Here is an 18,205-nt window from a genome sequence, read left to right on the forward strand (position 1 = left end):
TTACAGGGAGTGCAGTGGAGCTGACGCTGAAATCATTAAGTATTTGGTTATACCATCGCTAGTCTCACTGAACTCTTCTGAACTCTACATGTCATGTGTGGTCTGGCGTCTCCTTACCAGCAACAGGTCCCAGGTTCAAACTAGTCAATTCCCTAAAAAACACGCTCAGAGCGTCGTTGCGCGAAAGTGGTAGGGAGACACGATATAGAACAAACAGACACCACGCAGAATGTTAGATCATCTAATATCCTCCTTTCAAGACATTGTCCATTCTGTTCAATTGCTCTTCCAAGACCGTTGCTGTCTCTGACAGAATTACAATGTCATCGGCAAACCTCAAAGTATTTATTTCTTCTCCATGGATTTTAATACCTGCTCCGAATTTTTCTTTTGTTTTCTTTACTGCTTGCTCAGTATACAGATTGAATAACATCGGGGAGAGGCTACAACCCTATCTCACTCCCTTCCCAACCACTGCTTCCCTTTCATGTCCCTCGACTCTTATAACTGCCATCTGGTTTCTGTACAAATTGTAAATAGCCTTTCACCCCCTGCATTTTACCCCTGCCACCTTCAGAATTTGAAAGAGAGTATTCCGGTCAACATTGTCAAAAGCTTTCTCTAAGTCTACAAATGCTAGAAACGTAGGTTTGCCTTTCCTTAATCTATTTTCTAAGATGAGTCGTAGGGTCAGTATTGCCTCACGTGTTCCAACATTTCTGCGGAATCCAAACTGATCTTCGCCGAGGTCGGCTTCTACCAGTTTTTCCATTCGTCTGTAAAGAATTTGTGTTAGTATTTTGCAGCTGTGACTTATTAAACTGATAGTTCGGCAATTTTCACATTTGTCAGCACCTGCTTTCTTTGGGATTGGAATTATTATGTTCTTCTTGAAGTCTGAGGGTATTTCGCCTGTCTCATACATCTTGCTTACCAGATGGTAGAGTTTTGTCAGGACTGGCTCTCCCAAGGCTGTCAGTAGTTGTATTGGAACGTTGTCTACTCCCGGGGCCTTGTTTCGACTCAGGTCTTTCAGTGCTCTCTCAAACTCTTCGCACAGTATCATATCTCCCATTTCACCTTCATCTACATCCTTTTCCATTTCCATAATATTGTGCTCAAGTACATCGCCCTTGTATAGACCCTCTATATAATCCTTCCACCTTTCTGCTTTCCCTTCTTTGCTTACAACTAGGTTTCCATCTGAACTCTTGATATTCATACAAGTGGTTCTCTTTTCTCCAAAGGTCTCTTTAATTTTCCCCCTAATGAGATAAGTCTCTACATCTTTACATTTGTCCTCTAGACGTCCCTGCTTCACCATTTTGCATTTTGATATCGTTTTTGAGACGTTTGTATTCCTTTTTGCCTGCTCGATTTACTGCATTTTTATATTTTCTCCTTTCATCAATTAAATTCAATATTTCTTCTGTTACCCAAGGATTTCTATTAGCCCTCGTCTTTTTACCTACTTGATCCTCTGCTGCCTTCACTACTTCATCCCTTAAAGCTACCCACTGTTCTTCTACTGTATTTCTTTCCCCCATCCTTGTCAAGTTTTCCTTTATGCTCTCCATGAAACTCTGTACAACCTCTGGTTTAGTCAGTTTATCCAGGTCCCATCTCCTTAAATTCTGCCCTTTTTGCAGTTTCTTCAGGTTTAATCTATAGTTCATAACCAATAGATTGTGGTCAAAGTCCACATCTGCCCCTGGAAATGTCTTACAATTTAAAACCTGGTTGCTAAGTCTCTGTCTTACCATTATATAATCTATTTCATATCTTCTAGTATCTCCAGGCTTCTTCCATGTATACAACCTTCTTTCATTATTCTTGAACCAAGTGTCAGCTATGATTAAGTTATGCTCTGTGCAAAATTCTTTCATTTCTTATCCCCAATCCATATTCACCTACTACGTTTCCTTCTCTCCCTTTTCCTACTATCGAATTCCAGTTACTATAACTATTAAATTTTCGTCTCTCTTCACTATCTGAATAATTTCTTTTATCTCATCATACATTTTATCAATTTCTTCGTCAGAGCTAGTTCGCATATAAACTTGTACTACTGTAGTAGGTGTGGGCTTCATGTCTATCTTGACCACAATATTGCGTTCACTATGCTGTTTGTAGTAGCTTACCCGCACTCCTACTTTTTATTCATTATTAAACCTACTCCTGCATTACCCCTATTTGATTTTGTATTTATAACCCTGTATTCACCTGACCAATAGTCTTGCTCCTCCTGCCACAGAACTTCACTAATTCCCACTAAATCTAACTTTAACCTATCCATTTCCCTTTTTAAATTTTCTAACCTTCTTGCTTGATTAAGGGATCTGACATTCCACGCTCCAGTCCGCAGAACACCAGTTTTCTTTCTCCTGATAACGACGTCCTCTTTAGTAGTCCCCGCCTGGAGATCCGAATGGGGGACTATTTTACCTCCGGAACGTTTTACCCAAGAGGACGCCATCATCATTTAACCATACAGTAAAGCTGCATGCCCTCGGGAAAAATTAAGGCTGTAGTTTCCCCTTGCTTTCAGCCGTTCGCAGTACCAGAACAGCAAGGCCGTTTTGGTTAGTGTTACAAGGCCAGATCAGTCAATCATCCAGACTGTTGCCCCTGTAACTACTGAAAAGGCTGCTGCCCCTCTTCAGGAACCATCTGTTTGTCTGGCCTCTCAACAGATACCCCTCCATTGTGGTTGCACCTACGGTACGGCTATCTGTATCGCTGAGGCACGCAAGCCTCCCCACCAACGGCATGCAGGGGGGGGGGGGGTGGGACTTACACATAATAAACATAAAAAGCAAGTAATTTCCTTCCAGATCGTCTGTACGCTGCTGTATAGAAGTCAGAATTCAAGTATCTAGAATGGACATTACGTGAAAATAGCGATGGTGATACCATGATAAAAACCAGTAATTGTCTGTCAAATTCGCGGAACAATGCAGTACTAAGCAATGACACTAGCACTGTACTATTGAGAAACAAAGACACTTACGAAAACAAACTGCGAAAATTCGGTCTGCTGGAATGATGTTTCGTCTACAGGCTGACAGACGTTCTAACATTAAAGACACATAAATAACTATGTTCATTTGCAAAGGGTAATGTAAGAAGTGATTATGTGACTTTTACAGTCAGTTTCACAAGAAAGTGTACGCTATAATCTTAAATGTAAAATACGCAGCTACTTCCCTGGTAGTGGTCTCGAAGAATCTGTAATCAATGCGCTTTTGGACAGTGTATAGCTAAAAAATGAGAGAGTTGAATGTTTTGTACTGTCGTTATCTGAAGCTTGACGAGGCAGTGTTCCTTGTAAATCATCCAAAGGGAGCGAAACTATCATATGGAGATGCCGCTAATATTCTTAGAAAGTCAGAGACATTCGTTACGATGTGGGTCAAACGATATTTAGAGGTTGGTACGTGGATGATTTATCGGAGAGAGGGCTAAGGTTCCAAGCTATAAGCGATGATGGCGGCGACTTGATTAACTATTAGGCAATTGTGCAGTTAGTAATATAACGTAGTTTTGTATAAACATACATTATAATAGTGTATTTTATTTCATGCAGATAACAGCGTACACTTTCTTGCGGAACTGACTGTATATCGTTAAGGTGGCTCTGTCTGAAAGGCTGCAGATACCGACTTACGGGCAGGAGAGAACCGGCAAGAGGTGAAGGTTACATATTGTCATCACTGAATATGTGGAACCTGTCCTGGCGACACAAACAGCAGGCGCCGACAACACTACGTGCAACGTATACGTTGTGCGGGTTGCAGCAAACTCAGCCCCTACTGTTCATATGACGGGAGCACTTCGGAAACCCGGAGTTCAGCAGCCAGGACAGCAGACGGCATGAGCAGCGCTCCGGCCAGGCGGCGTACACAGTGACAATGGAGGTCGTTGAGAAACTGCAACTCTTCATGCATCCACGGTGTCACGTGTTGAAAATAGGCCCTGAAGCATCCATCCGTAAGGAGGGCATGCAGGCCGGTGCGCGAGATCCAGACAACAGTTCCGTCGCAGCCAGCAACTGGAAGACCTTCGCCTGCATCACGCCAGCTTCTCAGCACCATCCACTGGCCTGGAACTCTTAAGTGTTTGGCGACGTGCCCGCTGGGGCTTTGCATCATTTGTTCGATTGCTCTACTGACTTACAAGATATGTTAGACTTGAAGTTTTCTATCCTTGTCGTACTAACTCTTGCTCTTCGTTACTGTTGTACCCTTGATACTTCGGCAAGTGAAGTACTTACATAAGTGTTTGTTCTTCCTATAAACTGAGCTTAGCTGCACACTAATTTACTAAAACCGAGCTGAGGAAAGCATTTTCTCTGGTTGTTGGATTTTTAAAGTGATGAACTGTTTCATGTACTGTGGAACTTAATTAATTTCATGTACTGTGGAACTTAATTATTTGTTCTGCTAACTTGCAACTTTGAACAAATTTCACTGATGAAGAACTTTATTTATTTCGTTTCTGAAGATTTATGTTCTATTCAGACTCACAGGAACTTTAGAAGTGTTCGAACTGTGTTTATCAATAAGCTTGCGTTACTCTGATTACTTGCCTTCTTTCTTGGATGTCTCCCTAGAACGGGACACATCAGTACCAACGCTGGATTTGCTAAACAAGACGTTTGCACGTGTGAGCGGAGTGTTATAGTTCTCCTCACCGGACTATTTGGTTTACGTACGAGTACGTTTCTCTTCAGTGCCGCTCAGAGATGTTCGATGAATTTAAGTCGAGTGACTAAAATGGTGTCTTAAGACAGGTGGAGAGGTATTATGGCACGCGTTCTTCGATAATTGTAATCTATCAATATTTATTAGAGCATAGTCTCGTTGAATATATCTGGACACCTGAGATATTGAATTCTTAGTATTACATTTCACTGTGTTCTTTTAAATGTCCACAATTAGACGAAGGAACTGGATATACTTAATAATGCTTCACTTGCACTCACATAATCTAGTAGCGATCCAATTCCGTGTTAATCTACAGAAAGCGAATTTACATTAATGACCATAATAGTCAATTCTGAAAACTTTAAATTATTATTTGTACCATTTACCAATTTCGTCCATATTACTTATTCTTTATTGGCCTCTGTTAACATAGGACTTGCCGAACTTCAAGCTCATCTCGTTTTCCTAGGCAGAGTTTTTAGGAGAATGGAATGTGCTTCGGCAAGGAGAAAACTGACGGATTTCAATTAGGAACTATTAAAACATCTGTCTTATTCACTACTTTCAGTATTCTCTGAATTCCATCTATTTCCACATCTATATAAATCTTGGGCTCAAAAATATTTCGATATCAGAGATGACACCATGCCCATAGATGGATTTTGTGCAGAAAATCCAGTCTGGCTCTTCCGGAATTGAATCTATTCATCGAAAAAAATAGGAGAAAAGCTGACTACCCTAAAAAATGATTTTCTATCTTTACTTCCCGGCAGAGGACTTGTCCTTGTAAGTGCATTTGACCAGAAACAACGACAACGCAAAATACACAACTTTACTTCATCCATCATCATCATCATCATCATCATCATCATCATCATGTCAGCCTTTTCCCACGTTATGTGGGGTCGTCGTTGCTTTGCTGCATTCTCTTACATAAATGTCTATCCAGTGCTTTTTCTCTGAGCTATCATTTCTCCTATAGGTCCCCTGCTGCCTTGTCCTTCCATCTCAGTTTCGTTCTTTCTCTTCTCCTTGGTCTTCCGATTTCTAGGTCTTCAATTCTTCTCCCCACATAGTACTCCCCTCTTCTCTGCACATGTCCATACCATCTTAGCCTACTTTTTTCGACCTTCTTCCCTATGGGCCCCTCTTTCACTGTTCCCTTGATGTACTCATTCCTCAGTCTATCCTCTCGTGTCACCCACTCAGCCACCTTAACGTTCTCATTTCTGCCACTTCCATCTTTTTCTCTTGGGCTTTTGTAATTGACCAAGTTTTTGCGCTACACAGCATCGCAGGCCTCACCGAAGACTTGTACAGCTTTCCTTTCATTCTGCAGCTAACCTTCTTAGCACACAGTACTCCACTCAGTTTCCTCCAGTTCATCCATCCACTATTTATCCTGTGCTGTATTTCGGCCTCCAGTCCTCCATCACTTTGTATGTAAGAGCCTAGGTATTTAAATTTCTTGCAGGTTAATATATAGGTCTTTGGCATCCTTGGTACTCATATGCTCTACTTTAACCCTGAAAATTCTCATTCCCCTTTCCTCTAGAGCTTTTCTCCACTGTTCAAGCTTGTCTTGAGGTGCCTCCTGGGTGGGTTCACAGATTACATCATCCGAAAACATCATGCTCCAAGGTGCCTCTTTTTTCACATCTGTGACTAGTACATCCATGACAAAGTGAAAGAGATATGGGCTGACAGCAGATCCCTGATGTAGTCCTCCTCTCACTGGAAATGCCTTTGTTGCACCTGCACTGCTCCTGACTTGTGTCATTGCACCTTCATACATGTCTTCTACCACCCTGATATATTTTTCTGGCACGCATTTACTTCTCAGGCATCTCCATATCTCTTGCCTCGACTTTCTGTTATAAGCCTTCTCAAGATCGATAAAGGCCATATGCAGTTCGGCTTGTTCTACTCTGTGCCTCGCCAACAATTGCCTTAGTGCAAATATTGCGTCGGTTGTTCCTCTTCCCGGCATAAACCCAAACTGTTCTTCACATGCATCAGTTTCTAGACGCAGTATGTGAGGAACAGTTTGGGTTTATGCCGGAAAGAGGAACAAACGACGCAAAATTTGAACTAAGGCAACTGATGGCGAGCCACAAAGAATTACAAGCCGAACTGCATATGGCCTTTATCGATCTTGAGAAGGCATATGACAGAGTGCCGGGGCACTTTACTTCATTAAAAAAATTAATCTTTAATGCTTTTTGTTTGCACAAAGGATATATATCGTAAATATTTATATATCTATAGTACGTGGAAGACATCGGAAGGCCGCTATGGCACAAGTACCATGCAGAAATGTCACTCAGCCTCTCAGTGGCATACTGCGGTAGTCATTACTAGTGTGAAATTTAAGTTTAAGTCACACGGTTTGAAGAATCTGCACTACACAGCCATTATGTGGCAACCAATAGTCATTTATTTTACTGAAAAAAACTTCTAGGGTGTTCCTATTGAGGCCTTCAGTCCGACTGGTCTGATGCAGTTCTCTAAGATTGTGTACTCAGTACGAGACTCTTCATCTCTATATACCTATAGCAACCTACGGTCACTTCAGCCTGCTTATTGTACTCTAGCGTAGGTATCAGTCTACAGTTTTTGCCCCCTCCCTCGCTCCATCCCCAGTTCCCTCCATTACCAAACTGACAATACCTTGATGCGTCAGAATGTGCACTATCAACCCATCCCTTCATTTAGTCAAGTTGCAGCAGAATTCTTTTTCTACGCAATGCGATTCACTATCTCCTTATTACTTATTCTATCAATCCACTTAATCTTCAGAATTCTTCTCTAACACTACATTTTTCAAAAGCTTACATTCTCTCCTTGCCTGATCTATGATCCAAATTTCACTTTCGAGCAAGGTACATAAATACAAATACGTGCAGAAAAGATTTCCTATCACTTAAATTTATACTGGATTTTAACAAATTTCTCTTTTTCAGAAATTCTTTTCTTGAGATTACCAATCTGCACTTTACATTCTATCTGTTTTGGCGATGGACAGCAATTTTGCTTTCCAAAACGTAGAACTCGTTTATTAATATCAGTGTCTCATTTCATGATGTAACTGCTTCTGTATGGCTTGATTTTATTCGACCACAAGCGAGCCCGAAAATGCATCGTAATTTCTAAATATTTACTGGAATTGTACATATATCCTAATCCGCTTCTCCCCCTTCTCTCTGTCCATCTCCTCCTCAGCCCAGTTTCTCTCCATTGTCTCCTCACCCCCCCCCCCTCCCTCTCTCTCTCTCTCTCTCTCTCTCTCTCTCTCTCTCTCTCTCTCTCTCTCTCTCTCTCTCTCCCTCTCTCTCTCTGTACATCTCCTCTTACCCTCTATCTCTGACCTTGAGCCTTGTTTATTGTTTTTGCAACCCAGACCTTGATATGGAAATGAAGTCGCTGAAAATAAATGGGTAAATCAGTAGGGATTATTAATATAAGCTACTGTGTCTGTGAGAATAGTAGCTTCAGCAAGTATTTCTCATAGTTTTAATTTATGAACTGGTAGGATTGCAAAGTTTCCGATGAACCACATTCCATAGTAGCATTCTAATCACAATTCGATAAGCCATAAATTCAAATGGTTCAAATGGCTCTAAGCATTATGGAACTTAACATCTGAGGTCATCAGTCCCCTAGAACTTAGAACTACGTAAACCTAACTAACCTAAGGACATCACACACATCCATGCCCGAGGCAGGATTCGAACCTGCGTCCGCAGCAGCCGCGTGGTTCCGAACTGAAGTGCCTAGAACCGCACGGCCACAGAGGCCGTCGCTTATCAAAGTCGGAAACGTGATTGTACGCATTTCTCCTCCTTACTCGAGGCATCACAACAACGTTTCATCAGGCAACGACAGTCAACTGCTGTTTGTGTATGAGAAATCGGTTGGAAACTTTCCTCATGTCAGCACGTTGTAGGTGTCGCCACCGGCGCCAGCTTGTGTGAATGCTCTGAAAAGCTAATCATTTGCATATCACAGCATCTTCTTTCTGTCGGTTAAATTTCACGTCCGTAGCACGTCATCTTTGTGGTGTAGCAATTTTAATGGCCAGTAGTGTAAATAGGTAGACCAGAATTCAGAATCGAATTGGGGAAAACAGAACTTGTGGCAGAAAAGCAGGGATCGGTTGACAGGACACGTACTGAGATAATAAGAAATAGTTTCGGAACTGTTTTTATGCGGGGGGGGGGGGGGGGGCAGAATTAAAATTTTAGAGGGAGACTAAGACATGAATAGCATTAGCAGGTTCAAAAGAAACTTGCGACTGAACATCACAATTATAAACAACAGCAAGTACCCCGATTTATAATACAGAGTATGCAAACTACATATTCGGACCGTTTTTTGCTGAAACAAAAAAAGTTGTATTATGATTTCGCCGCCAGCGAGTAATTAGCACTGAGATTAAATGCAGACGTACTGACACTGCTGCTGTCTGACACGATGTCTATCACGCCTGTCAGAAAACCCAAACCGCGGACGGCGAAATGTGAGGAGGGCGGGCGGGTGCGGCAAGTGGCTGCAGCGCCCTCGGCTGGCGTGGAGTAGCGAGGCGTTCAGCCGTCACCTGGCGGCCGCTCCTCAGTGACGGGCCGGCCACGTGCCGTATTGATCGGCGTTGTAGCGCCAGTTTGATTTGACAGCGGCGTGGGTGGGTCGAGCCAGCCAGCCCGCCGGCCGCGCCTCACACGGCCGGCACCGGGTCTGCCCTCGGCGCGGAGGCTCACGCTTCGTCGCCCCCACGCCTCCAGCGGAGGCCGCTGGGGCCGCCGAGTGTTCTACCAGGGCTTTGCAGCACCTAGAAACTGCATGACAGACGGCTAAATTTCCGAGTGGCAGTATACCATCTGAGCTGTCTGTCTGTGTCTCATGTGAAAATACACTACTGGCCATTAAAATTGCTACACCACGAAGATGCCGTGCTATACATACACGAAATTTATCCGACAGGAAGGAGATGCTATGATATGCAAATGATTAGCTTTTCAGAGCATTCACACAAGCTTGGCGCCGGTGGCGACACCTACAACGTGCTGACATGAAGAATCTTTCCAACCGATTTCTCATGCACAAACAGCAGTTGACCGGCGTTGCCTGGCGAAACGTTGTTGTGATGCCTCGTGTAAGGAGGAGAAATGCGTACTAGCACGTTTCCGACTTTGATAAAGGTCGGATTGTGACCTATCGCGATTGCGGTTTATCGTATCGCGACATTGCTGCTCGCGTTGGTCGAGATCCAATGACTGTTAGCAGAATATGGAATCGGTGGGTTCTGGAGCGTAATACGGAACGCCGTGCTGGATCCCAACGGCCTCGTATCACTAGCAGTCGAGATGACAGGAATCTTATCCGCATGGCTTTAACGGATCGTGCAGCCACGTCTCAATCCCTGAGTCAACAGATTGGGACGTTTGCGAGACAACAACCATCTGCACGAACAGTTCGACGACGCTTGCAGCAGTATTTACTATCAGCTCGGAGACCATGGCTGCGGTTACCTTTGACTCTGCATCACAGATAGGAGCGCCTGCGAAGGTGTACTCAACGACGAACCTGGGTGCCCGAATGGCAAAAAGTCTGTTTACAGCATCATGATGGCCGCAAACCGTGTTTGGCGACATCGCGGTGAACGCACATTGGAAGCGTGTATTCGTCATCGCCATACCCGGCGTGATCGTATGGTTTGCTATTGGTTACACGTCTCGGTCACCCCTTGTTCGCAATGACGGCACTTATGAACAGTGGACGTTACATTTCAGATGTGTTACGACCCGTGGCTCTACCCTTCATTCCATCCATGAGAAACCCTGTACGCGTCTTTCTGGATACAGAAAATGTTCGACTTCTGCCCTGGCCAGCACATTCTCCAGATCTCTCACCAACTGAAAACGTCTCGTCAATGGTGCCCGAGCAACTGGCTCGTCATAATACGCCAGTCACTATTCTTGATGAACTGTGGTATCGTGTTCAAGCTGCATGGGCAGCTGTACCTGTACACGACATCCGAGCTCTGTTTGACTCAATGCCCAGGCGTCTAGTCCTCCACCCTCTTTGGCAAGACCGTTTGAGAGTATGACGGTGGCTCCTTGTAACGGAAGTCATTCACCGTCATTGTCCATAAATTTCATACAAAATTTAAACTGTGTTTTGAATCGAGCCCGGGACCTAGGTCTAGCCGAAGACACTAGCGTTAGATAACAGGTCTGCCCTTGCCAACACAATGTCAATAAATAAAATACGACACTTTTTCAAACGTCCAGTAGTTCGTCTTTCTCCTGCTTTTTGTTACTAGTATATAACGGAGATCGTGATTTTTTAATGAAAACAATATTAATTTTTGGCCTTACTGGGTGGGTCTAGGGTTTTAAAACCGATTTCATACATGAGTTTGTCTTTATACTTCAGCCAACATTTTTTTTTTGGGAATAGATTTCATCTTACGAAGTGCTCTGACGCATTTCTGGTGGAGGCTTCTTCAATATCTTTAGCCCCCAATGTGACGAAATATGGCTACAGGATCATATCCAACCGTTGAATAACCTACTGCGAAATTTTCTATCGTGATGGCATTACGTTAACTCACGAACGAACTAAATTTTGTGGATAGTTAATTTATAAATCTCTCATCCTTATGTCGATCGAGGGGTTTTATTTAACAGGAAGTTTAACTAGAAATTAAACAGTTTTAGTCAAAAATATCGTGTTCTCGAGCGATTCCTATGTATATAATTCCAGTAGCTTATTGTTAGATGGAATAAGACACTATCCATAGTTACGGCGCGCCTTTCCTTCTGGTAACAGTACCATTTTTTTCGGCAAGTACTACGTACCTTCACACCCTCTCTTGTTGTGTGCTTCCTGTGAAATGCTCTGCATTTAGAATCGCAACGAGAAACGAAATATTCAGATTCAGCTGGTTCTCATCGCCCTCCTTTAAGGTGAGGTGGGAGGAGACCACCTCCGTAATTTCGTCTGCACGACGAAGATTAATTATTCACTGCCTACGCTTAATAAACTAACGCGGGATAAGCTAACTGGCAACTCTATCACCAGCTCTCGCCTCTGTTTGCGAGAGATTGAATTCGCTTTTTGTGAGGCCTTTGCCTCTGTCCCTCACTAATTTATAGAATTTATCTGTTTTAAAAGATTTACAAGAACAGTATATCTGCTACCACTCGTCTTGTCATTGCCCGATACATTTACTTTCGAGTCTTTTGCATCCTCTAACAAACCAAAAGGAAGTAATGACATTTAAAACAATCTACCTCTCAATCGATAACTTTCCGAAAAGTGCGCGAATTCTGTCGAGGTTCTATATTTCTGTAAAACTTTGTCGTGACAGTTTGGAGGTGCGTTAGCTTTCTGAAAGATTCATGTCGTACATCAACATATGTTTTCAGCGTACCAGACTGAGTACCTAATATACACTGTGAGATCTCCGTTAAAAAATTTATGAATTACTGTGCTGGTAAACCCCTTACGTTATTTGATTTTCAAACAGCTGAGAAAAACTGAACGTACTCAGACATTTCTCTCTTTACTTATTCTGATCATCACTAAGCTGACACACAATATTTTTAGCGCAACGCAATCTTTCAATAATCCCTACTAAAGAATGGCCATGACTAACAATAACCTATACCTTTCATGAATCACTTACCTCCCAAAAATCTTCGTTACTCGAACTACTGCAATACAGCGAGCGTCAATACTGCCGGCTAAATAAAAGATTCTAACTACTGAAGGTACTAACTACTGATAGGCATAGTTAGCAAATGAAAAATTTTGATAGAGAACAAACAATGTATTTACCTTAATAATGTTCAAAAGTCATCATACAGGGTGTTTCAAAAATGACCGGTATATTTGAAACGGCAATAAAAACTAAACGAGCAGCGATAGAAATACACCGTTTGTTGCAATATGCTTGGGACAACAGTACATTTTCAGGCAGACAAACTTTCGAAATTACAGTAGTTACAATTTTCAACAACAGATGGCGCTGCGGTCTGGGAAACTCTATAGTACGATGTTTTCCACATATCCACCATGCGTAGCAATAATATGGCGTAGTCTCTGAATGAAATTACCCGAAACCTTTGACAACGTGTCTGGCGGAACGGCTTCACATGCAGATGAGATGTACTGCTTCAGCTGTTCAATTGTTTCTGGATTCTGGCGGTACACCTGGTCTTTCAAGTGTCCCCACAGAAAGAAGTCACAGGGGTTCATGTCTGGCGAATAGGGAGGCCAATCCACGCCGCCTCCTGTATGTTTCGGATAGCCCAAAGCAATCACACGATCATCGAAATATTCATTCAGGAAATTAAAGACGTCGGCCGTGCGATGTGGCCGGGCACCATCTTGCATAAACCACGAGGTGTTCGCAGTGTCGTCTAAGGCAGTTTGTACTGCCACAAATTCACGAAGAATGTCCAGATAGCGTGATGCAGTAATCGTTTCGGATCTGAAAAATGGGCCAATGATTCCTTTGGAAGAAATGGCGGCCCAGACCAGTACTTTTTGAGGATGCAGGGACGATGGGACTGCAACATGGGGCTTTTCGGTTCCCCATATGCGCCAGTTATGTTTATTGACGAAGCCGTCTAGGTAAAAACAAGATTCGTCAGTAAACCAAATGCTGCCCACATGCATATCGCCGTCATCAATCCTGTTCACTATATCGTTAGCGAATGTCTCTCGTGCAGCAATGGTAGCGGCGCTGGGGGGTTGCCGCGTTTGAATTTTGTATGGATAGAGGTGTGAACTCTGGCGCATGAGACGATACGTGGACGTTGGCGTCATTTGGACCGCAGCTGCAACACGGCGAACGGAAACCCGAGGCCGCTGTTGGATCACCTGCTGCACTAGCTGCGCGTTGCCCTCTGTGGTTGCCATACGCGGTCGCCCTACCTTTCCAGCACGTTCATCCGTCACGTTCCCAGTCCGTTGAAATTTTTCAAACAGATCCTTTATTGTATCGCTTTTCGGTCCTTTGGTTACATTAAACTTCCATTGAAAACTTGGTCTTGTTGCAACAACACTGTGTTCTAGGCGGTGGAATTCCAACACCAGAAAAATACTCTGTTCTAAGGAATAAACCATGTTGTCTACAGCACACTTGAACGTTGTGAACAGCACACGCTTACAGCAGAAAGATGACGTACAGAATGGCGCACCCACAGACTGCGTTGTCTTCTATATCTTTCACATCACTTGCAGCGCCATCTGTTGTTGAAAATTGTAACTACTGTAATTTCGAAAGTTTGTCCGCCTGAAAATGTACTGTTGTCCCAAGCATATTGCAACAAACGGTGTATTTCTATCGCTGCTCGTTTAGTTTTTATTGCCGTTTCAAATATACCGGTCATTTTAGAAACACCCTGTAATATATATCACCCTGTAATATATATCAGTTCATGATATCCAGTATTACAAATTTACTCTTTCTGATGGACACACGTCCATATCGTCCGCTCTCAAAATAATTCACCCATCTTTCTGCCCACATCCACCACTGCTGGCAGCTCACCTCCAACTGCGCAACGCTACAATAGCGAATATTCCAACAATGCCAACCAGCCACAGACTGCACACAGCACAGCCAGTGATTTTCATACAGAGCGCTACGTGACGTTACCAACATAAAAACCTAAACAGCCTGCTTACAACTGCCAGAAAAAAATTGGTACACCTATAGAGATGACGTCAATCTTGATGTGATGCCACCTGCGGGATAGCAGATATACTGACAATGATTTCAACGTCATCCTCCAATAGATAGCATAGTGGCATAGCTACCAGAACGCCATATGTGTCTATCCTTTAATAGAGAATGTTCACAGCCAGAAGGCTCAGTGTGGTGCGGACGTGTGAAGCAGGCAGGCGACACGGTGACGCACTAGTGCTTCCTACCGCGAACTGAGAGAAATTGAAAGGAGTCAAGTTGTAGTCTTCCGGGTGGTGGGGAGATCCTTTCGGTGAACTGCCACACAAGTTGCACGTGCTGTGTCACTTGTGCAACGATGCTGGTATCAGTGGCCACGTGAACATTCTCGCAACTATAGACGAGGTCCTGGACGTCCACGCAACACAGACGACCTCCAGGAGTGTCGTAATGTATCGGCAGCGGTGGCAGATCGCACAGCCACCACAGCAAGTGTAAGAAGGCTTGTGAGTCCAGACGCGTTAACACAAACTGTTGCTAACTCACGCCACAGCATCGACATTCACGGCTCGACTGGTGCAGCCAGAGGATCACTTGAGGGATGGAATGGCGCACCGTGGTCTTCAGCGTACAAAGTGATCAGATCAATGTGATTTTTGGATGTTATCGATGTGCACATCAGAGAGAGAGCAAGTTATATTACCGTTAAACAATCTTTGGTCTCGTCGAGGCACGGTCTTTGCCTCTGCGTAGTCTGATACATTCTTGGAGCGGTTCTAGGCGCTTCAGTCCGGAACCACGCTTCTGCTACGGTCGCAAGTTCGATTCCTGCCTCGGGCATGGATGTGTGTGATGTCCTTAGGTTAGTTAGGTTTAAGCCGTTCTAAGCTCTAGGGGACTGATGAGCTCAGATGTTAAGTCCCATAGTGCTCAGAGCCATTTGAACCATTTTTGATACATTCTTGGTTGAAGTGTGGTAGGTGATGGATGTATTTCGTAGTTCTGTGTTGACTTGTGATGCTATCCATTAGATGAAGAAAGGACAGCAAGGATGAATATCATGTACACATTGAAAGTTGAAGGGAATATAAATTTTGCACAACGTTATTATTGTTTTTGAAGAAAACAAGTTTGCGGTAAAACTGCAGCACTGTGCACCTGTTTTGTCGCAATGATTATTGTCAGCTAGTTAAATTGCTCAGAGCTGAGAGGAAGGCTACCCCACTTCCCTGAATCATGGATTAACATGTTAATTGAAATTCTCCGTTAACACTGTTCTCTTTTTAAATAATTGTTCACTTTGTCAAGCGCAATATTGTTCAGTCCAACGTTATGTGTGAAGATAGATCACGCGTAGCTTTACTCTATCTTTTGAATATATATTTCATCCTAAAATCGTTGTCTTGGCATATCATTTCATAGCAATAGTTACTCTCCGCACCACACTGTTTGTCGCTATGCATTAGCCCATGCAACAGTTTGAATATGTATACAGAATCAGAAATCTAGTTTAGCCGCTGCCTGCTTGATATTTTCCGCTGTGCTTTCTAGGAATCTGCAACAATGTTGTCAAGGAGGAAGGTAAGTGGAGATTTTGATTAGGGCCAGATAATTGTTTTACTTCCGTTGCGGATTTAATAGAAAGACAAGCTGCATTCAGATCAATTACAGTTCAAATTAGGTTCTGTTTAGTTAAAAGTTAGCACACGAGTGCAAGTTGGATAACAGTTTATCAGTGCACATAGTTTATGGAAAAAGTAGATTTTGTAGAGTGGAAGGTAAAGTTAAGCTAAATTTCAGAAATATATTGGGGAGGCTACAAGCGATGAGAGCAGATTCTGGCGTGTAGCAAGTGATGGCTGTTTGGACGTACGACGGAGACCTGGCGAGCCCGGCCTCGTAGAGTGCATTCGTCCAAAGACACACTAGCCTCACCCTCGGCTTTATGATCTGGTATGCGATACCTTACGACCCTCGTTCACCTTCGGTATTCCTGGAGGGGCACTAACCAGAGCTCGGTACGTGCAGAATGTTGATACATCCGTTCTTTCGCCGTTATTGCTACAGGAAGGTGATGTGTTGTTCTAACAGCATAACGCTCGCCCACACGCTGTCCTTGTAACTGAACGTGCTCTGCAAGACGTGCAGCTACTTGCTTGGCCAGCACTATCTCTGGGCTTGCCTCCAATCAGCACTGGCGTGATATGCTGGAATGAGAAGATCTGGGGATCTTGATGAGCGTGGATATATCTCAACATCACTCAGGAAGTTCATAGAATCATGTGGCATGGATAGAGGGGGATTCATATTGAAAATGCTAATATGATACTGTCTGAAGGTAAACACATGGGGACGTAGTATGTTCGTGACGTACCATTGGGCTGTCAGAGGTCACTCAATCACTACCAGCTGCGAAGTCTTACCCAATGGCCCCACACTCCACCACCCACGGAGTTACATCGCTGTGCCTCTCCAAAAGTTTGGAACGACGGGACTTCTCCCTAGGTCGCCGCCATAATCGACGACAATGGTCGTTTCGGATAATTCGAAACCTTGATTCGTCACTTAACACAATGCGACGCCATTCATCAGCAGTCCACGCTCGCTGGTCTCCAAACGCAGCCGTTTGTACCGATGTGTTGACTGCAGGCAACGCATGGGACGCTATTCCTCTCGTCGGCTGCTGCTGGTCTCCGACTAATGGTGTGGGTCGACAAAGAATGTTGTAGGTAGCCGATTACCTGTATTCGGATGGCAGGCGCACATGTGAACGGGTTATGATAAAATTGGTGCACAATACCCTTCTGACGGTCAGACGTGGTCGACCAGAACAATGACGACGAGCATGCGTGCCCTAGCGTTCCCATGGGGTCTACTATTGCACAACTGTCCCATACTAATGCCCTACGAAGCTGAATCTTGCAGGATTCGACCAGCCTACCAAATGGACACCCACAATGGGATCCCGTTGAAACTCTGCCAGGTACTCATAACGCTGTCTCACACGAATACGCGACGTCTTAGTGTCCTTCACAGTTATTATATGTCCCTCATATACTTTATCAAGCCTGCTAATAACACTGAACACAATCGCCGCTAATGCACTGTGGTGGCCCTTCCATCTGTCACACAGAACTGCAGTTCTAATCATTTATCTGATGAAATTATATTTTCCTGGAGACATATGGGTCTTAACATCATCTTCGATAAGGATAGATGCTGAAGAAATGAATTAAAATTTGTGCCCAGGACTTGAATCCGGATCTCTTGATTAGTTGGCAGTCGTGCTAACCACTACAGTACCTTCGTACTGTGGCTAATATAGCTGCATTGATTACTCTCGTCCAAAGCCCTCCCTAACACAAACTTCAGTTCACGCCATCACGGCCGGCGACTTCATTAATTAAAGCTTCTGCGGTAAGAGGCCGTGATCGAACAGTAGAAATTCTTCTTACTGACGTTTCGTTGCCAGATGCCGGCAACGTCTTCCCAGGTTAGCCAACGACTAGCTGCTAGGCCGTGGAGGTCCCGTTTATACTGTATAGAGTGCATCGAGGGCGCCACCACTCCTCACGTGCTGCCGACAGCGAAACTATTTCTAACGTCATTACCCTCGATCAAAGGTAATTGTTTGTCATATCGCTGGTACATTATCGACCGTCATATTTTATCTAACTGTAAGGCTTCTTCTTCTCTGTTAATGTTATTGTGGTATTTATAAATCTCTATACCTTTTGTGTGCAAATGTGCATAATGATACGACTTCTTAGCTAGCACCCTCGTCTCAATAAATTTTATTTCA

Source organism: Schistocerca cancellata, chromosome 1 (assembly GCF_023864275.1).
Source record: "Schistocerca cancellata isolate TAMUIC-IGC-003103 chromosome 1, iqSchCanc2.1, whole genome shotgun sequence".
NCBI lineage: Eukaryota > Metazoa > Arthropoda > Insecta > Orthoptera > Acrididae > Schistocerca > Schistocerca cancellata.